Genomic DNA, 27,322 nt, shown 5'->3' with positions numbered 1-27,322 from the left:
GCATGCCGCTGCAAGATGCTGCGGTAGCCATGCTGGTTTAGCATGCCTACAATTTTGAATAAATCCCCAACAGTGTCACCAGCAAAGCACCCCCACACTATGACACCTCCTCCTCCATGCTTCACGGTGGGAACCAGGTATGTAGAGTCCATCCGTTCACCTTTTCTCCAAAGACACGGTGGTTGGATCCAAAGATCTCAAATTTGGACTCATCAGACCAAAGCACAAATTTCCACTGGTCTAATGTCCATTCCTTGTATTTTTTAGCTCAAACAAGTGTCTTCTGCTTGTTGCCTGTCCTTCTGTCCTTAGCAGTGGTTTCCTAGCAGCTATTTTACCATGAAGGCCTGCTGCATAAAGTCTCCTCTTAATAGCTGTTCTAGAGATGAGAAGGTGTGTCCAAACATTTGGTCCCCTCTGTGCGTGTATATATATATATATATATATATATATATATATATATATATATATATAATGTAGCGCAACTGTGGTTAGGCGCTACAGGGGAATACAGCACCTTAACATTAAGGTGCAGTGCCCTTTGGTCACAGGTGAAAGAGAGAGGAAATGCATAGTCTTGTATTAGATTGAGTAACATTGACTCAGCAACCCCTACCTTCATATTCCTGGGACTGTTTATATAGTAGGTCCATAGGGGGGGTGGAGCCTAGCTGAGCGTGAGACACAACGTGGTTGCCAGGACGACTGGGTGACATGGAGTTAACAGTCAGTCAGTAAGGAGTGACAAGAAGAGATGAGAGTAAATTGATGACTGAAAGAAGGGCTAGAAATAACATAGGTCCGACGTCCTGAGCGAGGGTACCCCAAAAGAAAAGAAAGACACTGGAAAAGGGGTAACCCAGACGGAAAGGGGACGCTTTAGGTTTGCCGAGAGCCGGATGAAGAGTTCAGGTCGACACTGGTATAACGGGAACGAGGAGGTTTGTCAGGTTTATCCCCAAAACCATTGACCGTTAACCTGGGATCCTAAATAAGAGGAGTCCCGGTACCCATCAAGAGTCTGACTACTAGCCCCAAGCCGAGTTCCCGACGCTGTTGCGGGATAGATAAAGAAATCGTGCAGCATCAGACCCCTGGGAAAACCAGTGACGAGACTATCGAGTGGGTTAAAGAGGGAGTCACAGAGCCCTCAGAGCAGAGACCGAGAGAGAAACAAAGAAAGGTTACCTCAGAGAGAGACTCTGTCATCAAATCTCCTCCGAAACTTGTGACCATTGGCTTTCTGGTAACCGAACTGTTGCTGCTGTGAACTGTGCAAAACAAACCAGATGCCAGTAAAAAGGACTTGTTTAAGCTGATGTGGACTCGGTGTGTCGTCTCTCCGCTGTTCGACAGGACCCTGCGGCATCAGAGAAGAAGGCAGCCATCACCGCTCGGTCACTTTCCTCCTGGTCAGCGACCCGCCACCCTGAGGTAAGAAATCTCCACCTGTGGGGAGCTGAGAGATCTTAAGCTGCCATCACCATCACCTCAGAGGTCGGCCGCGGGCAGCGCTGGTATATCCCGCTTACCAGACACCACAGGTGGCGTCACGTATATCCCCAAAATCATCCCTGAACCCCATTCCACAGCCGCAGAGTGAGCGCCCAGGGCACGAAGCCGGGACCGACCACCTGTGATAACGCCATCGAGAGTAAAATATCCATAGTCCCAGCGCCAGAGTACCCCTACCGAAAACCCTGATGGTCGACTCATATAAATATAAATAAATAAATATATATATATATATATATATATATATATATATATATACACATATATACTAGAAGGTGGCCCGATTCTAACGCATCGGGTAGTCTAGAATGTGAATGTTGGTTAGCAGATTGAATAATAATGTAATAAATGGATTGGATGGGTTAGGTTTAATTTAGTATTCTTAAAATAGTTTATTGGTTTAAGAATGACAAATAGAAGAAACAATTTTTTTTTCAATTTATTAGATAATGAATTGGTTTGAAACTTTCAATACATATATTTCATATACTATAAATGCTTACAATTTTTTTTGTATGAGAGGAAAATGAAAGGATGGGAGGGATGAGAGGGGTAAGAATATTTTATTAGGGGAGAAAGCAGGGGAACAATAAGGTAAGTGGGTACTATGGAAAGAGGTTGTGGAAACATTCCTGCTTATTTAGTTCATGTTAAATATTTTTATGATCGGTGATTAATATGAACAGTTTTAATAGATGAGTCTAATGTTTAATGATGTCCATGGCTTGTAATGAAAGAAGGTTATGAACAGTCTAAAGTTAATTAAAAATATTTTTATACACCACATTTTGTATAAAGATCTTTTCACTCTCTTTAAGTAACTTTCCTTGTAAAGAGGTGTCAAGAACTTGCACTTTGACGTTGCATCTCATTGTCACTCTTGAAAACGCAACGTACAGTTGTCCATGGCCAAAAACTGGTTCAGGTAGATATATGCCAACACGGTGTAGAGTTTGGCCTTGTGATTTGTTTATTGTCATGGCAAATGCGGGTTTAGGGGCAACTGACGACGGCGAAGTTTAAATGGAAGGCGAGTGTCTGAAGGACATATATCAATGCGTGGAATTAACACTTCCTTGTCTTTAGCTGATCCAGTGATGACTCCTGCTTGAATAAGGTGTGAATACATTCCAGTCACAATAAGGCGCGTTCCATTACATAGTCCTTGTTTGGTATTTAGATTCCGGAGTAACATAACAATGGTTCCAATTTTAAGTTTAAGTATGTGGGATGGCATTCCTGATGGTGTTACACTGTTTCACAACGGGATAATGTTCACGTTCATCTTCAATATCTACATCGATTGAATCATCACTTTTGTACAACTTATATTCACCTGGCATGCGATCCATTACACGGGAATTTAGTAGAGTAACGTCTTCATTTTTGGCACAGAGAATTGCATAGGAAGAGGCTTTGTTAACATTGTTTTTGTCGTTAATATCAATGTTAAAACGTTGTCCAAAAACCTCAGTTACAATGCAGTCTTTACATAACATGTCTTCAGGTATTTCTATAATGTCTTCTCCAAGGTTATATTGATTGGTAAGTTCACCGTTACCAAGTTTCAGAAGCCATTGGCTGTAATCTGGATCAGTAGATCGCATGTTGTTAATTAGTTGGAGTTTGGTAAAGTTTTTACAAAGTTATGACATTTTTAAGCTGGACTCAATAATATCTGTTCTTGTTCCACTTGGTATAACTGGAAGGCATTGTCGAAAATCTCCCCCAATAACAAACACTTTTACACCAAATGGAATTAAATTTTTTTCTGCTACGTTTGTGGTCATTACTTCACGTAGAAGTCTGTCAATTAAGGTCAAAGCATATTTTGAGGCCATAGTGCATTCGTCAATTATTAAAAGACTTGCATTTTGTAAAAGTTTTCCTGCTACTGTGTCTTGTTTGATTCGTGAAACGGATATTTCATTGACTGGAACTGGGATGCCAAATAGTGAATGCATAGTGCGACCTTCGTTTAATAGATTTGCTGCAATACCTGTTGTAGCAGATGTCAACACTTTTTTTCCCAAACCTCTAAGGTGATGTATTAAAACATCATAAAGGTATGTTTTGCCGCTACCTCCGGGACCGTCAATAAAGAAACATTTAGGGTTTGCATTTCCTTGGTTTTGAATGGCGCTTAAAATGGTGTCATATGCAATTTGTTGTTGTTCATTTAAGGAGATTCTCAGCTCTGTTGCTAACAATAATTCTGAAGATTCATTATACTGCGGAGCTTGTGGAAGTTGTATTTCAGGGTGTGGCAAATTAAAGTCAGCATACGTTTTTCCATGTAGTAATAAAATATTTTGGATATCTTGCATGGCGTAAGCTTCACATTTGCAACAATGACCAGTTTGGTTGTGAAGATGTAAGCAGTAATCTTCAATTAGATTTTCTTTGAAAAATGTCCAAAGTTGATCAGGGTTTGTAGGGGGGCCAAACACGCAGATGTAGGCAAACAATTCCCGAAGTTGCTTAGGCATATGTAGGGTTACTGCGTCTTGTAAAGTAAGTTTCCAAACTGTATCATCAAATAGAAGTCCCAAAGCCAAAGCTGCAGCTTTAAATGTATCATGTAATACTCCATGAATGGTTTTTAAATGGTTATAACTTGTAGCTCCTCTGACATGCAGTAGTAAGAGGCGAAGGCAATATCTTTCTTGATCTTTGAGACTAACAGTATACATGCGTCCAATTATTGTGCTTACTCCACGTAGTCTTGGATTCCAAGTTTTTTTCCAAACATAATGCTCTGGAATCTCTCGATACAAATATTGCCTTGCATTTTCATCTCGTTGGTTTAGCAAAAACCATTCTAGTAATGTTGAGGTTGTGGTTAAAGTTTTGGACACATCTTCGACTTGAGCATCTTCAAAGAAATAAAGTTGTTGTTAATGTGGTAAATGAATAGCTAAACGTATAATGGCATGGGACTGTGAATGCATTGGAAAGGCAAATATTCACCACGCAGCTTCGGGAGCACTGACATATCTTGAGTCTACAAAAGTTGAAGATTCATCATGGTTCAGAGTTTTCTGTTGGATTTCGACATTAGCTTTGTCATGGCCTTTGTAGATGTACTTAAAAAGATATTTTACACTTTTGATTGAACCACAGATTTCCACGTTGATGTGACAGTTGTAGCGTTTTAGTAGGTATGGATTGTATGGGACTATCCATGAGTTATTGATATGTTTATTTTTGTGAACAATGTTCTCAATATCTTGTCGTCGGTCTGATGGGTAGCCATCTAAATCTTTAACAGTGTGCTGTTTGAAGTCCTTTGGAAATTTTTTAGTACATTTTCTGTTTTGCATGCATGGACTTGCTGGATTAAGAACTCCACATGGACCATGAACCATGTGAGACACTACAATGTCATAGAGCTCTGGATATTGTTGTTGGTTAGGAATCTCAGCCCATACTATGTTGTCGATGTCTTCCTCAGTGTGAATCTTAGAATTGGTGTCTAAGATAAGGAGAATATGTGCATGTGGTAGACCTCTTTTTTGAAACTCGATGACATGAACCATTGCTATGACTGTTCCAAAGAGGCCATTTTTGATGTCTTGTAAAAGGCTTTTTAGCTTTAGCCGAAATATGCGTGCAACTAAGTCAGGCCTATGTTCTACGTGTTGCCATGGTTCCAGATGCTCGGTGATTTCAACCAATTTGGGATTACAGGTCATGGTAACAAAAATGTCTGGTTTTCCATACTTAGTGACTATTGCCATTGCATCATGATAACGTTGTTGCATGTTGCGCGGGCTTCCTTCAAATGACGATGGTAGAATAACTGTTTTGCCAATAGGTATTCCCTTTTCAATTGATTTTTGTTGCAAATGTTCTTGAAGAACACAGTAGTCTTCTACTTTGAGGATTTTTTGATTTTGTCTTATGTAATTCAGGCGATTAGCTTCTATTTTAACATATGCGTCTACTAAGTATTGTTGTGTTAGTTTTCCACCGTTTAAAATTGGATTAAAGTGATTGCGGACAGAGAGTTGAAAACTGTAGTATTGCAGTTGTGTTATTCTTCTAGTAGTACCTTGTTGTTGTAGGTTTTCATGCCAGCCTTGATCACCTCTTGGAAAGAAAAGCGGATATAGAAGAGCATCAAGGTTGCTGTGTAAAATGCTAATCCGCTGTGTTTTAGGAAGTAAAGGGTTGTTTTTGTCTGGGTGAAGATGAACTAATATAGCCCTGTTAAAAGGAGGCTCTCCATCATCATTTTGGAAAACTACTGCGACCTCACTAATGTGTGGTTTGTTGTATTGCCGTGGATCTTGTCCACGTTCTTGTTTAATGGCCATGACAATAGAAGGCATTGAAGTTCCATATGTGATAGCCTTCTGTTCTTCTTCGGCTTCTACGTCTTTTAGCATGCGATATGCAGCTGCAAATGGGTTGATTTGTTGTAAAAGTTGTGCAATTTGATGCATCATTTCAGTATTCACTTTTTGTTTTCGTGAACAGTCAGCCGTTGTTCTGTTGCTTCATTTGGATCCAAGATGTATAATTGAGCATATTTTGGAGTTTGGCCCATTTCTGGATGAAGTGTCCCTGTGCGGGGGTAAATTTGACCATGAATTTTAAAACAATACGGGCCAAATCCTGGCGGCGGTGCAATATTGGCTCCAAATGAAGCAAATGCATGTGAACTGTTGATGCTTCGGATATTGTCCATAAAATTTTTACTGTGTGGATGACTTCCTTTCATCAATTGCTCTAACAGATCTGAGTATTGAAGTATGGGCAACTGAATTTTCCCTTTTTGGCAGCATTGAGTGAACAGATTGTCTGCTTGTTTTTCATCGGTAAAATTGTGCGAGTTGCATTTGGAGCAGAGTGAATTCATCTTTCCACAGTAGTGCTGAATAATTGTATTTTCGTTATGTGTTCTGCTGGCTGTAAAAAGTTGAATATTGTGTTGAGTTTGGCTGAGATGGTAGAGCATTCTTTTGTGATGAATTAGGCGATCATGTTGTTGTCTTTTTAGTTTGTAAGGTGGGGATTCCTGTCTCCGTTGTTGGCTGTGGGCTTCTGCATCCTGAGCTTGTCTTGCAGCAGTTTGTTGTGGTGTCTCTTGTAGGCAACGTTGTTTCTGAGCTGTGGCATCTTGTGCTTGTCTGTCCACAGTTTGTTGAAGTGTCTCTTGTTTTCTACGTTGTGTGTGAGCTGTAGCATCTTGTGTTTGTCTGTCCACAGTTTGTTGAAGTGTCTCTTGTTTTCTACGTTGTGTGTGAGCTGTGGCATCTTGTGCTTGTCTGTCCACCTGTCAGGTTTCCGGGTTTTCCAGTCCTCTTTTGAAAGAGCTTGCCCTCGGTTAACATGGAGTTTTATGTTCTGTTGCCCTACTTCCTGTCCAGCTGCTTAAAAGGCCGCCTCTAAGCCTAGTCCAGTGCCTGAGTATACTGCTTGCTGTGTGCTCCTGCTTTGCTGCTGCTGCTACTTGATTACCTTTGGATCCTCCTGAAAATCTACCGACCGACTCTGGACCATACCCGGTTTCTTCAAACTGTGCCCGGACTCCGTCTGCCGTCTTTGGTCAGCACGTCTGCCCGGTTTCTTCCGGTTCATAACCATTCTGGACTTTCATCCCGTACGGACACTTCTGGACTTTACCGCTTGCCCCTTGTGTCCCGGCTGCGGCGCATTTAGGCCTTCCGGGGTTGATTGCCGGACAGTCCCTGTATAGGGGTTCGCTCTGGTGGTCTCCCTGGGGGAGTCCGGTGCGTGGCCCCGGGAATCCCCTTCGCTCCGTTTCGGAAAGGTATTTTCATGTGTTTGTTATACTGTGTATTTCCGTTGTGTATCTACCGTGGTTACATATCATAAACATCTTGAACCACAAACTCGTCTCTGGCTGTCATTGCCCTAACGCTATCGAAATCCTCAAAACATACAATAGTATTACACCACCGTTTGTTGAAGTGTCTCTTGTTTTCTACGTTGTGTGTGAGTTGTGGCATCTTTTGCTTGTCTGTCCACAGTTTGTTGAAGTGTCTCTTGTTTTCTAGGTTGTTTGTGAGCTGTAGCATCTTGTGCTTGTCTGTCCACAGTTTGTTGAAGAGTCTCTTGTTTTCTACGTTGTGTGTGAGCTGTGGCATCTTGTGCTTGTCTGTCCACCGTTTATTGAAGTGTCTCTTGTTTTCTACGTTGTGTGTGAGTTGTGGCATCTTTTGCTTGTCTGTCCACAGTTTGCTGAAGAGTCTCTTGTTTTCTACGTTGTGTGTGAGCTGTAGCATCTTGTGCTTGTCTGTCCACAGTTTGTTGAAGTGTCTCTTGTTTTCTACGTTGTGTGTGAGTTGTGGCATCTTTTGCTTGTCTGTCCACAGTTTGCTGAAGAGTTTCTTGTTTTCTACGTTGTGTGTGAGCTGTAGCATCTTGTGCTTGTCTGTCCACAGTTTGTTGAAGTGTCTCTTGTTTTCTACATTGTGTGTGAGCTGTGGCATCTTGTGTTGTCTGTCCACAGTTTGCTGAAGAGTCTCTTGTTTTCTACGTTGTGTGTGAGCTGTGGCATCTTGTGCTTGTCTGTCCACAGTTTGTTGAAGTGTCTCTTGTTTTCTACGTTGTGTGTGAGCTGTGGCATCTTGTGCTTGTCTGCCCACAGTTTGTTGAAGAGTCTCTTTTTTCCGACGTTGTGTGTGAGCTTGAGCATCGTGGGCTTGTCTCTTGGCAGTTTGTTGAAGTGTCTCTTGTTTTCTATGTTGTGTGTGAGTTTGAGCATCGTGGGCTTGTCTATCGGAAGTTTGTTTAGGTGAGGCTTTGTGTCGACATAGTCTGTGTGAATTAGCATCTCTGGCTTGTCTTTCAGTAGTTTGTTGAAGTGTCTCGACGTTGCGACGTTGTTGTCGCATTGATGCTGCTGCTATTTTTCCATCATGTTCGCTGGTGTATTTTCGCTTACGCCCCCTTGTAAGACAGAGCTTGTCAAGTGTTCTTGGGTGAAGCTGTGAAAGGCAGACAGATAGACGGAATAAGACAGTTAGATTGTCGAGTCAAGTAAAGGATTTTTTTTGTTAGAGTACTGTGCATGAGAGAAGGTGTTGAGTTGACTTGTGAGAGCTATGTTGCACTGTGTTAGTGAGCAGGTCTTTACAAATGTTGCTGAAAGTATGTTACTACATGGTTTACATTATGTGTGTGTTCCACGTGGAAAAACTGTAGGAGTGTGGGAGTGTTTATCGTTGTGTTGTGACCTTCTTTGTGGGCTACGATACAGTAAAGTATGAGATGGGTAGAAATCTCGTTAGTTTTTTGCGTTGTTAGTTGCCTGTATTTGTAATATAAGGCAGTTGATGTGACAGTACTTGTGCCATTGCTAAGGGGGCGTTGGGTTATGGAGGTTGCATTGGGGCATCAATTTATCTACGCAAGCAGATGCAAACTGGAGCTAGTGGAGGCAAGACATGTTTGTGAGATGGGATGATTTTGGTAAGTACTATGTGTCTTTTGTGTGTGTCCATTCCTTACTTCTTATGGCTTACCTGTTCATTTTCAATTTCTTGTGGTGTCTCCTGTTGTGGTGGAAGTGCAGGAGGTGGTACTTCTAAGGCTTGTCTGTTGACATTTTTTTGAAGGGTATCTTGGTGTAGCTGTTGTCTGTGAGCCGTACCCTCGTGGGTTATTGTGCAGGCAGTTTGTTTACATGTGTCTTGTTCTGGAGGCTGTGTGCTAGTGTTGGCATCACATTTTTGTCTGTTGACCTCTTGTTGTATTTGCCTTTGTTTTTGATGTTGTAGTTGCTTTCATTTTGCTGCAGCTGCTTTTCGTTCCTGGTCGGTGGTGTACTTGCGCTTTGGCCCCATTATAAGGCAATCAGTGTAAATCGTGGTAGACATAATCTGAAAAAGACACGAAAATTGCAAGACATAGCAAATGATATAGTAGACTACAGGCAAGAAGTATGTATTCAGCGGCCTGTTAGGTTTTTTTTTTTTATAGGATTTTGACAAAGGTATGTAGCAGTGTGTGTGAGGTAAAGTCTTGAATAATGATGGTTCATTTATTGCTTGTTGGTGTTCCGCTGTGCAGCACGCATCAGCGTGTTTGACATCGGTATTCGGGAGACCATCGATCTGAATGGGCATGGAACCGGCCTATACTGGTAACTATGGTAAACGATCAGGTAAGTATGCAAAGCGCGAAACTCTAGAAGTGTGGAAGTGTTTATCGTTGTGTTGTGTTGTGAGCTTCCTTGGGGGCTACGATACAGCAAGGCATGAGATGGGTTGAATTCTCGTTAGTTTTTAGAGGTGTTAATTGCTTCCATTTGTAATATAAGGCAGTTGATGTGACAGTACTTGTCCCGTTGCTAAGGGGGCGTTGGCGAATAGAGAATGCATTGGGGCATTAATTTATCTGCTCAGGCAGATGCAAACTGGAGCCAATGGAGGCAAGACATGTTTGTGAGGTGGGATGATTTTGGTAGTTACTATGTGTGTTTTGTGTGTGTCCATTCTCTTCTTCTTCTGACTTACCTCTTCATTTCCAATTTCTTGTGGTGTCTCCTGTTGTGGTGGAAGTGCGGGAGGTGATACTTCCAAGGCTTGTCTGTTGTCCTTGTTTTGAAGAGTATCTTGGTGTAGCTGTTGTGTGTGAGCCGTACCCTCGTGGGTTATTGTGCAGGCAGTTTGTTTACGTGTGTCTTGTTCTGGAGGCTGTGTGCTAGTGTTGGCATCACATCGTTGTCTGTTGACCTCTTGTTGTATTTGCCTTTGTTTTTGACGTTGTAGTTGCCTTCTTTTTGCTGCAGCTGCTTTTCGTTCCTGGTCGGTGGTGTACTTGTGCTTCGGCCCCATTATAAGGCAATCAGTGTAAATCGTGCTAGACGTAATCTGAAAAAGACACGAAAATTGCAAGACATAGCAAATGATATAGTAGACTACAGCGGCCTGTTATTTTTTTTTTTTTTGTTTGTTTTTTGTTTAAGGTATGTAGCAGTGTGTGTGAGGTAAAGTCTTGAATAATGATGTTTCATTTTTTGCTCGATGGTCTTCAGCTGTGCAGCACGCATCAGCGTGTTTGACAGCGGGAGACCATCGATCTGAATGTGCAGGGAACTATTGTAGACTGGTAACCATGGTACACAATCGGATAACTATGCAAATTGCTTTGCTTATTTACCCAATGTGTACCATAGTTACCAGCGTACGCCGACTCCCGCACTTGTGTACCGTGAGCTGGGGTAAGCTGGTAACCATGGTACACATTGGCTAAGAAACCAAAGTGCTTTCCATAGTTACAGGATTGTATACCATTGTTACCTGCGTAAGTCGTTAAGCTGCTAATCAGAGTGCAAATTGGGTAACTATGCAAATCGACAGTGGTGGTTTATTTTTTGCTTGTTGATCTCCTGCTGTGTAGCTGTGTGCACCCCCATGCTGCGCATTCCCCATCGTGCTCCATCGCCCATGCTGCGCACTCCCCATCGTTCTCCATCCTCCATGCTGTGCATCCCCCCCATTGTGCTCCATCTCCCATGCTGCACCAGCATCAGCCTCTCTGCCCCCAGCATCAGCCTCTCTCCTCCCAGCATCAGCCTCTCTCCTCCCAGCATCAGCCTCTCTCCTCCCAGCATCAGCCTCTCCTCTCTGTCCCCAGCATCATCCTCCCTCCTCCCAGCCTCCTCTAGCATCAGCCTCCCCCTTCCAGCCTCCCCCTCCCAGCCTCCCCTAGCATCAGCCTCCACCTCCCAGCCTCCCCCAGCATCAGCCTCCGCCTTCCAGCCTCCCCCAACATCAGCGTCCACCTCCCAGCCTCCCCCAACATCAGCCTCTTTCCTCCCAGCCTCCCCCAGCATCAGCCTCTGCCTCCCAGCCTCCCCCAGCATCAGCCTCCGCCTCCCAGCCTCCCCCAGCATCAGCCTCTTTCCTCCCAGCCTCCCCCAGCATCAGCCTCCGCCTCCCAGCCTCCCCCAGCATCAGCCTCCGCCTCCCAGCCTCCCCCAGCATCAGCCTCCCAGCCTCCCCCAGCATCAGCCTCTCTCCTCCCAGCCACCCCCAGCATCAGCCTCTCTCCTCCCAGGCTACTCCAGCATCAGCCTCTCTCCTCCCAGCCTCCCCTAGCATCAGCCTCCCCCTCCCAGCCTCCCCCAGCATCAGCCTCTCTCCTTCCAGCCTCCCTCAGCATCAGCCTCCCCCAGCATCAGCCTCTCTCATCCCAGCCTCCCTCAGCATCAGCCTCCCCCAGCATCAGCCTCTCTCATCCCAGCCTCCCCCAGCATCAGCCTCTCTCCTCCCAGCCTCCCCCAGCATCAGCCTCCCCCAGCATCAGCCTCTCTACTTCCAGCCTCCCCCAGCATCAGCCTCCCCCAGCATCAGCCTCTCTCATCCCAGCCTCCCCCAGCATCAGCCTCTCTCCTCCCAGCCTCCCCCAGCATCAGCCTCCCCCAGCATCAGCCTCTCTACTTCCAGCCTCCCCCAACATCAGCCTCCCCCAGCATCAGCCTCTCTCCTCCCAGCCTCCCCCAGCATCAGCCTCCGCCTCCCAGCCTCCCCCAGCATCAGCCTCGCTCCTCCCAGCCTCCTCCAGCATCAGCCTCTCTCCTCCCAGCCTCCCCTAGCATCAGCCTCCCCCTCCCAGCCTCCCCCAGCATCAGCCTCCCCCAGCATCAGCCTCTCTCCTTCCAGCCTCCCCCAGCATCAGCCTCTCTCCTCCCAGCCTCCCCCAGCATCAGCCTTCGCCTCCCAGCCTCCCCCAGCATCAGCCTCCCAGCCTCCCCCAGCATCAGCCTCTCTCCTCCCAGCCTCCCCCAGCATCAGCCTCTCTCCTCCCAGGCTCCTCCAGCATCAGCCTCTCTCCTCCCAGCCTCCCCTAGCATCAGCCTCCCCCTCCCAGCCTCCCCCAGCATCAGCCTCCCCCAGCATCAGCCTCTCTCCTTCCAGCCTCCCCCAGCATCAGCCTCCCCCAGCATCAGCCTCTCTCATCCCAGCCTCCCCCAGCATCAGCCTCCCCCAGCATCAGCCTCCCCCAGCATCAGCCTCTCTCATCCCAGCCTCCCCCAGCATCAGCCTCCCCCAGCATCAGCCTCTCTCCTTCCAGCCTCCCCCAGCATCAGCCTCTCTCCTCCCAGCCTCCCCCAGCATCAGCCTCTTTCCTCCCAGCCTCCCCCAGCATCAGCCTCCGCCTCCCAGCCTCCCCCAGCATCAGCCTCTTTCCTCCCAGCCTCCCCCAGCATCAGCCTCCGCCTCCTAGCCTCCCCCAGCATCAGCCTCTCTCCTCCCAGCCTCCTCCAGCATCAGCCTCTCTCCTCCCAGCCTCCCTCATCATCAGCCTCTCTCCTCCCAGCCTCCTCCAGCATCAGCCTCCCCCAGCATCAGCCTCTCTCATCCCAGCCTCCCCCAGCATCAGCCTCCCCCAGCATCAGCCTCTCTCCTCCCAGCCTCCCCCAGCATCAGCCTCCCCCAGCATCAGCCTCTCTCCTTCCAGCCTCCCCCAGCATCAGCCTCTCTCATCCCAGCCTCCCCCAGCATCAGCCTCCCCCAGCATCAGCCTCCCCCAGCATCAGACTCTCTCCTCCCAGCCTCCCCCAGCATCAGCCTCCCCCAGCATCAGCCTACACCCTCCCAGCCTCCCCCAACATCAGCCTCCCCCAGCATCAGCCTCCCCCTCCCAGCCTTCCCCAGGATCAGCCTCTCTCCTCCCAGCCTCCTCCAGCACACCGTGCTCCTCTGCCGACACTCACAGATCCGATCGCATACACTCACACACACACACCCGATCGCATACACTCACACACACCCGATCGCATACACACACACACACCCGATCGCATACACTCACACACACCCGATCGCATACACTCACACACACCCGATCGCATACACTCACACACACCCGATCGCATACACTCACAGACACCCGATCGCATACACTCACACACACAAACATTGACGATATTGCACATACGCGCTCATACTCACAACATCCGGAGATACCACATGCTTCTGGCCATGTGATCCTCCGGCAGGTCCTGGAAGCTCACGGCACAGTATCGCCGCCGAGAAGCAAGCGATATCCCAGGATGTTGTGAGTGTGTGGATGCAATGTGATTTGTGTGTGAGGTGTGTGTGAGAGTGAGTGTGATCTGATATGTGTGTGTGTGTATGTGTGTATGTGTGCTGTTATGTGTGTGCGTGTGTATTTTCTGCCGCTGCAGGACCTTGATGCGCTGGTAACTATGCTACCATGGTTACCATCGTATCTCGTCCCCCGCTCGCACGGGAGCCCACACCAGCATAAGCCGGCCAGCCCCAGCAATGCGAGGGTATGTGTCGGCTGGTTTTGCGGCGTACGCTGATGTGGGCTCCCGGGGGTACAGTACTCACCTGGGAGTCGTGGCTACGTGACCGTGTCGTTTCGGGGAATGCGTGGGGGGGGCGGGGCCAGTTGCCAATGCCTGCAGGGTGCCGGGGCGAGAGGCCAATCTGTGGGGGGGGCGGAGCCTGGGCGAGCGGCCGGCCAATCCATGTGGGGGCGCAGCCTGGGCGAGCGGCCAATCCGTGCGGGGGGGGCGGGGCCATGGCGAGCCCAGCGGCCAATCAGCTTTGTGTCACCGTAAGGACACAATTTTGGAGCAAGACAGACAGACAGACAGACAGAATAAGGCAATTATATATATATAGATATATATACACATATACACACACACACACCATAGAACAGTTGCGCTAGATATGCTATATGTCACATCACAAGCACAACACAATGGAGCTGGACATGTTGGAGGACTCATGAATAGCTGTTAAAGGCCGAAGGGTGCTCGGGTGCTGGAAATTAAAAAAAAAAAATTAAAAAAAGAAAAAAAAAAGAATGAAGCGAGCTCTGGATATTTACTGAGGCTCCCGCAAGCTGTACACTGCATCTGTGGCTTCTCCTTCACTTCCTGGGCCTTCTGGTCACCACAGGGTGCTGCACCTCAGTTTAGGGTGTGGTGTCCATCTCAGGTAAGGGGGGGTTAACCATCGGTTTCACCCCATTTCATCTCACATACAGTCAGGTGCTTCCCACTGGGGAGCTGTCTTGGGCAGACGAGAGATTGCCATATAGAGTTATGGCACTTTCCAGTCGCTAGGGCAACCGCCAGGGGGTGGGCATCATTGGGGGTAGAAGTAGGTGCAACATACTCACACAGACAGATGAGTCAGGATCATAGTTCTGACAAGACACCTCTGGAAATCTTTGATTTACACAGGTCCCGGGGCTTGGAGCTCAGCCAGGGTTTCTAACTTCCATAGGGGACACCCTAAGGAAAAGACACTCTCTCTCTTTCTTCTGGTGGCTTCTCACTTGCTTGGGATTGACCAGAGTCCATAACAGCAGAGACCAGCACCTGGGTGCAGCTTAAATCAGTGAGTAAAAGAACCTGGAACCGCAGTTGCTGACTCAGACTCTGATAAGCAACGCCGTCACCCCGCGCTCTGACGCTTCCAAGGGACTGCCAACCCTCGTCCACTCAGGGACCTCTCCACCTGTGGGGAGTGACACCATTCCAGCTGCCATAGCACCTGCCCCAATGAGGAATTCTACAGCGGCAGCTAATCCATGGCCGCATACCACAGGTGGCATCACGACAAACCTTTCCAATCACCGCGCTTCCCTCCATTTGCTGTATGCCTCAGGGCAATGTAACCAGGCAAGGCCACCCGTTACATCACCTGACCCGACCTGCAATGGCTCGGCAACAAGTAGCTTAACCACCTGCCCCATGGGGTGCTACAACCCCAAATTATGATACCAACACAGATAAAGCCCAGGGCTATAAATAAATAATTTAAAAAACTGGCATGCAGTCCCCCCCAATTTTGATACTCAGCCATGATAAAGCCTGACAGCTGGGGGTTGTTATTCTCAGACTGTAGAGGCCTATGGTTATTAGGCTGCCCCCCAGCTTCAAAATAGCAACCTTCAGCTGCTCGAGATTGTTGCATACATTACCCTGCTCTGCTCGATTGCCTTGGTGCAGTGGCAATGGGGGTAATGAGGGGTTATTAACAGCTCACAACTGTCATCAAGCCCAAAATTAGTGCTGGGTAGGGATCAAAAGAAATAAACACAAACCCCGAGAGAAATCCTTTATTTGGAATAAAATGCAAAAAAAAACCCCCTTTTCACCACTTTATTAACCCTCTAAACACACCTGCAGGTTCGACGTAATCCACACGAGGTCCCACGGCGATTCAGCTCTGCTACATCTCAGTAGCAGTGAGCAGGCCATAAAACATGACTGCCCACTGTGACTGCAGACAGAGACTGAGCCACCATGGTCGATGATGTTACTCAAGTGATTTGCAGTTACAGCTGGAGGTTCCCTCTTGTGACCGCAAATAACCTGAGCAACTTCATCGCTCATCGCGGCTCAGTCATTGTCAGTCCGCACTCACAGTGGGCAGTTATACTCCAGGACTTAGTGGCTGTTGTGGGTTGTCATTAACTCCTTAAGGGCACTTTACACGCTGCGATATCACTATCGATATCGCTAGCGAGCGTACCCACACCCGTCGGTTGTGCGTCACGGGCAAATCGCTGCCCGAGGCGCACAACATCGCTTACACCAGTCACACGGACTAAAGGGTGCTTTACACGCTGCGACATCGCTAACGATATATCATCGGGGTCACGTCGTTAGTGACGCCCATCCAGCAGGGTTAGCGACTTCGCAGCAACGTCGCTTTGGTCGGCGAACCGCCTCCTTTCTAAGGGGGAGGTTTGTGCGGCATCACAGCGACGTCACACGGCAGCCGTCCAATAGATGCAGAGGGGCGGAGATGAGTGGGTGGAAGGTCCCACCCACCTCCTTCCTTCCTCATTGCTGGTGGATGCAGGTAAGGAGATGTTCGTCGTTCCTGCGGTGTCACACATAGTGATGTGTGACGCCGCAGAAACGACGAACAACCAGTGGCATGCACCACCAACGATATTATGAAAAGGAACAATGTGTCAATGATCAATGATTTTTGACGTTTTTTCAATCGTTGATCGTCACTCCTAGGTGTCACACGCTGCGATGTCGCTAACAATGCCGGATGTGCATCACAAACACCGTGACATATATTGTTAGCAATGTCGCAATGTGTAAAGCACCCTTTCGTACCGGACTGCCACCACACCAGGGCAACCAGGATGAGCCAGGTAAAGTGCTGAGCTTGTCACATCTAATGGATGCGGCAATCCTGGGAGGCAGCAGGTTGCTATTTTTAGGCTGGGGGGCGGCCAATAACCATGGCCCTTCCCAGTCTGAGAATACCAGGCAGCAGCTGTTAGGCTTTATCTGTTTTTTTGTATTCAGTACAAACAGGGAGTGGCCCCCTTCTCAGCGAGCTGGACATTTCATTCTGTGAATCCCCCTGACTGTGTGTGTCCTGTTGGGACCCGGTCGCTCTCAGCCCTTAGCCACATTGAGGCCTATTTTAGACCCATGGTAAGGTTTTAATATTAGAGAGTGTAGGTACTATCCCAACTGGGTACACCTTGGCATTGGTGGGATAGCTTTATGCTTTTTTTGATCAAAAACAGTGTTTACTAAGTACCTTATGTTTATATGCACTATGCTTTTATTTAGTTACAGCAGGGTATGTTTTCACAATTTTTTCCTTGGTTTCCCTAGGCTTTATCTTGGCTGGGTATCAAAATTGGGGGGACCGCAAGCAGTTTTTTTAAAGAATTTATATATTTAAATAATTTTAAAAAAGCCGCATGCAGTTAGTCTTATTTTAATACACAGCCAAGATAAGCACAGGGCTGGGGGCTATAGCCATATGCTTTATCTGTACTGGGTATGATAATATGGGGGTACCCTATGTCAATTTTATTTATATATTTATTTATATATTTTTTCTGTGCGAGTAGAGTTACACTGATGTATGACTCGCATGTGTGGAATGCGAGAAAATCTCACATTGCACTCGGCCCCATGTAAGACAATACAGCAGCTCACATCTGCGAGTTTTTCCTCAGCCCTAATCAGACTGAAGAAAAAAATCACATCATGCTGCAATTGTCTGCGAGTCTCTCATCACTCATACCCATACAAGTCTATGGGTGCAAGACAAAACATTGGACTGTACTCGGATGACATCCAAATAAAATGTGATAAACGCACAGGCTAACAATGAAAAAAGATGGGAGGATTAATCTCTCCCTCTCCTCCACAGCTGTAATCCAATCGCAGGTTGGAATCACAGTCACATGACAGCAGAGTCTGAGTCGAGGGTCATTAGTATATTGCATCCGATGCTCTCTCATTGGATGCCAAACGCCAGCGTGACCTCGGTTTGCGATATAGACATGCATAGTGCCTGTAGCAGTCAGCTGACACTCAGTGTAGGGGAGCATCTGACTGCAACTAATCACAGCCACTGGTGGGTGGGGAGTGGGGAAAGCAGTGCATATTTAATGAACATTAAACTAGTTGCTCCAGAAGTGAATGTGCAACCTCGAAGCAGCGTACCACCATGACAGAGCCTCCATTAGTACAGTGGGTGTGCTCCTCTCCGCCTATTCATTCTACCAACATTATTAATCTCCGGTTTCTGATCTCCATAGACTTAAATGGGGACTGGATTCCGGACCGGAACCGGATTTGGAAAAAAAAAATGACAGGGACCTGCTGGTCCCAGTTATCTGTGAGTCCGCTCAACACTACTCATGAAACAGTGAAGCTTGAAAGTGTTAACAGGCATCTTTGAGCAGCAGAACCATGTAAATAGTATAGTACAGCTGATCAATGAGTGCAGACACACCATGGGGCAGATTAGCTGTGGCTGTAATGAGGCACCTTGGTACAGCAGAGCGAAGTGTGCAGACAGGGTCCTTGGAATAGCAGAACCATGCAGGTAGTCGCGCGCCTTGCTTCTGTAAAACAGGGTCTGATGACAAGATGCCTTAGAAGAGCAGAGCTGTCTATGCAGTCAGGTACCTTGGTACATGAGATACAATTGGGCGCACAAAATAGTGGAATAGTGGGGCCACACAGGCAGCATCGTATAGCTTAGCCAAGTGTGTGGACAGCATCTAGGAACAGTAGTCATGTTGGCAGACCAGACAGGTACCTTGATATAGCAGAGCGGAGTTACTGGAGGCATACTTGGTTCAAACACGTAGTAACTGAACATCGTGAATACTCAGCTAGTAACCTAACACAAGCAAGATCAGAGAGACAGTCATTGGGGAAGAAAACGATCGAACCGGTGCCGGAACCAGGACAGATGAATAACATCCCTAAAGCCCAACCCTGCTTACATGTTCTTGCTTTTGACATGTAGTGCACTGTAGTATTTAACCCTTTACCCACAAAAATAGTTGTACAATGTAAGACATTATCTGACCATGATTATGATGTGAAGGATACGGCAGCCTTTTACAATGGACAGATCATAAATCATGAATGATACCACAAGCCATGCAGCTTTGTTAGTAGTCCCCTGATCTCTCAGCTACATAAAAGTATAGTTCTGAAAACTAAATATTTCATGCCCAGTATCTACCGGTGTTCAGAGCTATCATCCTGTTATCTACAGCTTTGTAAAACTTGCAATGAATTGACAAATACTAATCTCATCTGTAATTATTATGAATAGAAAACATATCCGGATTTAAATCATTAATCAACAATATCTTCGTTAATGCCATGTAATTTCTGCCCTCACACCGTCCTATAAATACAATATGATGTACGCGATGATCAAGGGACTGTTACTATTTGACTCATTGTCTCTTTTTGACATCAGAACACCTTTGCAAAATTTTAGACTTCATAATTTAGGCATTTAGAATAGCTGGATAACCCTTAGTACAGAGACGCCGTTCATCCTCATGCAGATGACAATTTAATTTCACTTTTTTGGAGTTGATACCGGCAAGCCATTCAAATGTGATAAGAATTCATTTACTCATAATTAAAAGTGATTCATACGGCACATAGTCAATTAGACACGAAAATTAAAAAAAGAAACAATTTTAATCAGCGTCAAAGGAAATAATCAAAGGAAGTAACTGTTGAGCAACGTTACAATTGTTTAACTCCACGGGATGTGATTTTATGATTTCATTTTTCATTATTAGTCGCCTGTTATGAATATTCTTAAGGATCACTTTTTAGGTTTCATTTAAGTAAGGATATATTTACTCTTCAAAAAACAAGGTAGCAATAGCAAAATTTAAAATTCACACCAGCATGGTCCAGCCATCTCAACAATCTATCCCAGAACATGTTGACCTTGGGATTGTTGTCTCCATCCCCCATCCTCTTGTTTTCTCTCCCCATTTGCCCCTTAACAGTTGGCACCATTGCTGCAGCTCTGAAAATTGAACCATAATAAAGGCCTTTTAAATGGAATTTGTCAGCAGGTTTATGCTATGTAATCTAAGGACAGCATGATGTAGGTGTTAAAACACTGAATTAAGGAATGTGTCATTTATGATACTCTGTGCAGTTGCCTACTTACAATAAAGGTTTTATCACCAGGTGATTATCACTGCCTATGCTCACGTGACTGCGAGTCAGTCCACGACCCCTCCTCTGATAAGCAGCTCATAAGACAATGTGTAGTGCCTGGTCACGCCAGATCCCGAGGGGGGCACTCTCCCTCACATCTGCCCAGCCCCAGCATGGCCCCCACGTGCACTCCCGATCCCAGCCCCCGGCAGCGACGTCCTTCCTCTTACCGGTCCCATGGCTCTGCAGGCTCTGCTCCTGGTTCGGGTCCTGCTGTGCATCCTGCTCCCTCCCGGGTCGGGCGCCCTGCTCCAGGAGCTGCTGCAGCCTCTTCCTGTCTCCCGTCCACACACAAATCTGCAGTAAGTGAGTCTAGGCTGCGCACAAGGCCACGCCACCTCTCTTAAAGCGGTAGCGCCCCATTAGCTGGAAGTGACCTCAGAGGTCACCTGTTACCATATGGTTATTTAGGTTCACCTATCCTGCCAGCAGGCGCCCGAGCAACGCTCCTACTAGTGCATTGCTAGTGTCCAGGCCCCTGTGTACTACCGTTTGTATCTGTGCATCATCTACCTGTTGCTAACCTTCTGTCTCTCCATAGTGCCATCTGTACCTTTCCGGCTGTGGACGTCACCGGCCATACCTACAGTGGAAGTCACCGTGCCATACCTACTGTGGACGTCTCCGTGCCACCTACTGTGAACATCTCCGGTGCCACAACCGTGTTCTGCCTGCTGCGGATGTCACACCCGTGCTACACCTGGCCATACAGAGACTCCTACTACCGGTTCCTGGCTGCCGTGCATCTAGGCCCTTTGAGGAGGCACCGCACAGTCCCTGTATAGGGGTTCGCTGCTGGTCGTCTTCTCAGGGGAGTCCAGTGCACGGTCCAGTGGGTCCACCTCCGGATGCTCGCCGCTCATCGGTGAGCGTAACAATTTGCTCGGGCCATGGACTCTGCCGGGATCAAGGCTAACCCCCTGACTGACTTGCAACAGGAGCTCTCTCGACAACGCGAGACCCAAGCAAGATTAGTGGCTCACATGAAGTCTGTGGAATCCCGTCTGGCATCCATGCAAACCTCCGGATCCTCTGACTGCTCCCAACTAGTTGAACTACAGAAGGAACTATCCCACCAGCATGAGGCTCAGAGACGCATGGCCGAATACATGGCGTCCGTGGATTCCCGTCTATACACCCTGCAAACTCCGGCCTCCTCAACAACCCCAGACTCTGCGGGATTGTCGACATGCATGTCTCCTTCCCGCCTGGCACCCCACCCATGTATGGAGGTGATCCCAGTTTGTGTCGCGGATTCTTAAACCAGTGCTCCCTGCACTTTGAGCTGTCACCTCTGCAGCGAGCGACTGATCGCTCGAAGATAGCATTCATGATGTCTCATTTGACCGGTCGGGCTCTGGCTTGGATGAATCCGCTCTGGGAGAAGAATGACCCGACTATTGAAGACCTGTCTGTCTTTTTGAATACCTTCCGTAAGGTGTTCGATGAGCCAGGCCGTCTCTCGTCTGCTGCCTCTTCGCTCATGAGAATTCGCCAGGGGAATCTCACCATGGGACAGTATGCAATCGAGTTCCGCACTCTGTTCTCCGAACTCAAGTGGAACAATGACGCTTTGGTAGCTGTCTTCTGGGAAGGATTATCCGGAAAAATCAAGGATGAACTGGCCGGCCGGGATGTACCTACCACCCTGGAAGAGCTGATCTCTCTGGCTACCCGTATTGATCTCCGCTTCCAAGAGCGTGCCAAAGAAGCCACCCGGGCGAGAAGAACACCCGCGTCTTGCGCCCACCTTCCAACAACCAATGTTGCCTCCTTCCACCAGGCCTACTGCTCCGCACGAGCCCTTGAAGGTCGATCGCATAACTGAGTCCAGACTACGGCAGTGGAATCGGAGAGCGGCAGGAAAGTGCTTCTACTGCGGAAGTGCCAAGCATCTGATTCAGGACTGTCCAGTAAAGCCGGGAAACTACTGAGCCTAGGGTCCGTTGGAGAGGCCACCCTAGGTCACGCCAAGTCCTCTCCTTTTCTTCATGTACCCGTATGCCTGTCCTGCGGTTCCATCCAGTTGTCATAGCATGCGTTCTTGGATTCAGGCTCTGCCGGGAACTTTATCCAACAGTCTGTGGTGGACCTACATCAGATTCCCATCCGACGTCTTGCTATTCCCATCAGTCTTTCTTCGGTGGATGGAAAATCACTTTCCGAACCCATCCGGTACATCACGGAGAACTGTGAAATGCAAGTGGGGTTGCTGCACTCTGAGACAATCGCCTTCCACTTGCTCCCTGGCATGGCGCATACTCTACTTCTGGGAATACCCTGGTTTTGGTCACACAAGCCAGTACTGGACTGGGATTCAGGAGACATCCTGCAATGGGGTGCTTCTTGCCACAATAACTGCCTGAGACCAGTGCATCCTCCGCACCTACCAGTCGAACCGGTCACTCTTCCTGGGTTACCCTCCGCCTATTGGTCCTATGCCAATGTCTTTGACAAGAAGGAAGCTGAGACATTGCCGCCACACAGACCCATTGTCCCACTGACCTGCTCCCCGGGACAACCCCTCCTCGTGGGCGCATCTACCCTCTGTCGCGAGAAGAGACCCAAGCCATGTCTGACTATATAAAGGAGAATTTAGCACGAGGCTTCATCCAAAAATCCTCCTCTCCTGCCGGAGCAGGCTTCTTCTTTGTGGGGAAAAAGAACGGGGGTCTACGGCCTTGCATTGACTACCGCGGATTGAATAAGATCACGGTGAAGAACAGATACCGCTACCCCTTATACCGGAACTGTTTGATCGCTTTCGAGGTGCCAAGATCTTCTCCAAGTTAGATCTCCAGGGTGCGTACAATCTGGTCCGCATTCGGTCGGGGGACGAATGGAAGACTGTGTTCAACACTCGTGATGGGCACTATGAATACCGAGTGATGCCCTTCGGGCTCAGTAACGCTCCGGTGGTCTTCCAGGAGTTCGTGAACGACGTCTTCCGTGATCTTATTTACACCTGTGTGGTTGTGTATTTAGACGACATCCTGATCTTCTCTCCAGACCTGCATACTCATGGAAAACATGTCCATCTTGTCCTGCGGAGGTTGAGGGAGAATCGCCTTTATGCCAAACTTGAGAAATGCCTGTTTGAGCAGACCTCGCTACCCTTCCTTGGCCACATAGTCTCTGATACCGGTCTGAAGATGGATCCGGATAAGTTGTCAGCCGTACTGAAGTGGCCCCGTCCGAAAGGGTTGAAAGCTATCCAGCGATTCCTGGGATTCGCCAACTATTATCGGCAATTCATTCCACATTTCTCGTCTCTGGTGCGTCCCATATCCTCTCTCACTCGCAAAGGGGAGAACCCAAAGAAATGGACCCCGGAAGCGAAAGAATATTTCCTATCTCTTAAACGAGCCTTCGCTTCTCCTCCAGCGTTACACAGTCCCGACACTAACAAGCCGTTTATCCTTGAGGGAGATGCCTCCTCATCCGGAGCCAGTGCGGTCCTTACACAGAAAACATCCGAGAGTAAGACAGTAACCTGTGACTTCTTTTCTAAGGCTTTCTCCCCAGCAGAACGAAACTACTCAATTGGAAACCGAGAGCTGCTGGCAATTAAGTTGGCCCTGGAGGAGTGGCGATATCTGCTGGAAGGGTCATTGCATACAGTTACCATCTATACCGACCACAAGAATCTGGCATATCTCCAGACAGCCCACAGGCTAAACCCCCGACAGGCCTAATGGTCATTATTCTTCGCCCGCTTTGATTTTGTTCTGCACTTTCGTCCAGCCGAGAAGAATCTGAAGGCCGATGCACTGTCTCGATCATTCCTGTTAGTGGATTAGGAGGATGAACCTCGGCACATCATTTAACCTTCCAAGCTAATGGCGGCACCAGGTGACATGCACCACCTTCCTCCCGGTAAAACGTTTGTTGCTGATGTCGATAGAGAACGTGTACTCCGGTGGGGACACTCTTCCAGAATAGCAGGTCACGTGGGTCAAAGGAAATCTCTGCAATTGATATCCCGGTATTACTGGTGGCCAGGACTACGACAAGATGTCCAGGACTTCGTTTCATCCTGTTCCTCCTGTGCTCGGAACAAGGTCCCGAAGACTCTTCCAGCAGGCCCTTTGCTTCCTTTACCTGTACCATCCACTCCATGGCAACATATCAGCATGGATTTAATCACAGACCTGCCAAAATCGTCTGGCTATACAGTCATCTGGGTGGTGATGACAGGTTCTCCAAGATGGCCCACTTCACGTCACTCACCGGGCTACCGTCTGCTCCGGTTCTTGCTGAACTATTCATCCAACACATTTTCCGGCTTGCCTCTCCATATCGTGTCTGACAGAGGGGTCCAGTTCACCGCTCGGTTTTGGAGAGCAGTCTGCAAAATGATGGATGTTAAATTGGACTTTTCTTCTGCCTACCACCCTTAGTCTAATGGGCAAGTGGAATGCATTAACCAAGTCCTGACTAACTATCTTCGCCACTTCGTGGACGAACACCACAGGAACTGGTGCAAACTGCTTCCATGGGCCGAGTTCTCCTACAACAATCATGAAAGTGAGTCCTCTGCTAAATCTCCGTTCTAGGTGGTTTATGGACAGCGTCCCAAAGTGCCGTGCCCTGTGACATGTTCTTCAGGCAACCCTGCAGCTGATGACCTCGTGAGGTCCTTTTCTGCCATCTGGGCTGAGACCAAGTCGGCTCTGGAACGTTCCTCTGTCTGCATGAAGAAACACACTGACAAGAAACGTCTGGATGTTCCTTTCTTTCAACCCGGAGATAAAGTCTGGCTCTCGTCCAAGTACGTCCGCCTGAAGATGCCGTCTTACAACCTGGGTCCCCGCTTTTTTGGTCCCTTTGAAGTGCTCCGACGGATCAATGAGGTGTCCTACAAGTTGAAGCTGCCGTCTACACTTCTCATCCCGAAATCCTTCCATGTGTCCCTCCTCAAACCGGTGGTCCTGAGCAGTTTCCACAGTGATCCTGGTACTTCGCCTCCTCCTGTCTGTGATGACGACGTCTACGATGTAAAAGCCATCCTTGCGGCTAAGGCGGTCCGAGGTAAAACCTACTATCTAGTAGACTGGAAGGGGTTCGGTCCTGAGGAAAGGATGTGGGTACCTGCGGAGAACATTGATGCTCCTCGTCTCCTCCGGAGCTTCCTGAGGAAGCAGGGGCTTCAGGGGGGGTACTGTAGCGCCTGGTCCCACCAGATCCCGAGGGGGGGCGCTCTCCCTCACATCTGTCCAGCCCCAGCATGGCCCCCACGTGTACTCCCGGTCCCAGCCCCCAACAGCGACATCCTTCCTCTTACCGGTCACATGGCTCTGTAGGCTCTGTTCCTGGTTCGGGTCCTGCTGTGCGTCCTGCTCACTACCGGGTCGGGCACCCTGCTCCAAGAGCTGCTGCAGCCTCTTCCAGTCTCCCATCCACACACAGATCTGCAGTAAGCGAGTCTAGGCTGTGCGCGAGGCCACGTCCCCTTTCTTAAAGCGGTAGCGCCCCATTAGCTGGAAGTGACCTCAGAGGTCACCTGTTACCATATGGGTATTTAGGTTCACCTGCCCTGGCAGCAGGCGCCCGAGCAACGCTCCTACTAGTGCATTGCTAGTGTCCAGGCCCCTGTGTACTACCGTTTGTATCTGTGCATCATCTACCTGCTGCTAACCTTCTGTCTCTCCGTAGTGCCATCTGTACTTTTCCGGCTGTGGACGCCACCGGCCATACCTACAGTGGACGTCACCGTGCCATACCTACTGTGGACGTCACCGGCCATACCTGCAGTGGATGTCTCCGTGCCACCTGCTGTGAACATCTCCGGTGCCACAACCGTGTTCTGCCTGCTGCGGACGACACACCCGTGCTACACCTGGTCATACAGAGACTCCTACTACCGGTTCCTGGCTGCCATGCATCTAGGCCCTTTGAAGAGGCACCGCACAGTCCCTGTATGGGGGTTCGCTGCTGGTCGTCTTCTCAGGGGAATCCAGTGCACGGTCCAGTGGGTCCACCTCCGGACACTCGCCGCTCCTCATTGAGCGTAACACAATGTATACAAAGAGCTGCGATTAGCTTTCTGAGCTTTGCTACATGCTATATCTAAGAGCTCTGATTGTGTCATAACAGCTGCATTCAGTAAACTAAGTGATACTGTTATACTCGCTGGGTGAGCAAGGAGTTTAGAGAACCTATTGGGTCACAGCACAGAGAAAACCCAGAGGGGCTTAACTACGGAATCACACCAGATTTTCAGGTTTTCACCAGAGCCCCTGATGGTGAGGGTGTTACGTTGCCAGTGTGAGACCACATGCCACTCAGGAAAACTGGTTCTGCAACGGCTGGTCCCAGGGGTAAGGGAGCGACAGCCTCTGGGTTAGACAACAGCAGCAGTTGTCGAAGTTCCAAACGAGATGGATGGATATGGCAGTAGCAGCTGGTGACGATACTTCGTGGCAGCAAGTATCATGGTTGGCGGCCGGTGTGGCGGCTCCCAGCAGCAGCAGGTTAGGGATAACAGCAGCAGTACACTGAAATATAAACACATGTCAGCAGCAGAACTAGCACAATACAACTTAGCACAATACCAAGTGACCTGGGAACTAGCAACGTAATAGACTCATTGCTCAGACACTTTCTGAAGGGAGAAAGAACCTTAAATAGCTGCAGCCTCTCAGCTGACCTGAGAGGCACTTCCGGGTTAAGGATACTCTGGCTCTTTAAAAAAGGGTGTGGCAATTTGGGAGTCCCTAAAGCAGAACCATGAAGCCTGCTGTGAGTACACAGCCTCCAGGAGACAGCAAGACAGGACGGGAACGGAGCTGTCATCGTGGGAAAGCCGGATGGGTGAGGGACCCAATGTCCCTGCTAAGGGAGGGGGACAGAACAATGCAAAGACACTGGTGTGGGAGGTACATATATATCATTACAATCAGGGTCGTTTTTTCTGTTGCTCTCAGATGAGGTAGCAGAAACTTGGTGCCAGATTCCTTTTAAAGGGAGCAAAGTGTAGCCTAAGAGTGCTGATTACTTGGGCTCGCATTTAGAGATGTAGGCCCCTTCAATGGTATATGTTCTTTGTCCATTGACCCCTAATAGATATATCAGGTTTAATTTCTAATCAAATTGAAATCATCCAGCACAGCAATACCTCCCTTCCTACATTACTAGCATAGGTTATAGAAAACTATGAAAATAATAAATACAGAAACAACATGTGAAAGTTGCTTTTTCCTTTACTCATGAGAATTTTCTGTTAATGGGAAATGTTATCTTTTAGCAACATATCCAAATTTATTTCCCTAGAAATTTTATAAAGCTTTGTTTTTCTGATTG

General features: G+C 48.1%; 1 pseudogene; it reads right to left on the bottom strand.

The window, feature by feature from the left end:
* Positions 1-3,161: 3,161 nt before the first annotated feature.
* Positions 3,162-5,963, bottom strand: LOC142254364 (uncharacterized; annotated as a pseudogene).
* Positions 5,964-27,322: the final 21,359 nt, after the last annotated feature.

Source organism: Anomaloglossus baeobatrachus, chromosome 10 (assembly GCF_048569485.1).
Source record: "Anomaloglossus baeobatrachus isolate aAnoBae1 chromosome 10, aAnoBae1.hap1, whole genome shotgun sequence".
NCBI classification, from domain to species: Eukaryota; Metazoa; Chordata; class Amphibia; order Anura; family Aromobatidae; genus Anomaloglossus; species Anomaloglossus baeobatrachus.
Note: the sequence above shows the minus strand (reverse complement) of the source record. Positions and strands in the feature narration are given on the sequence as shown.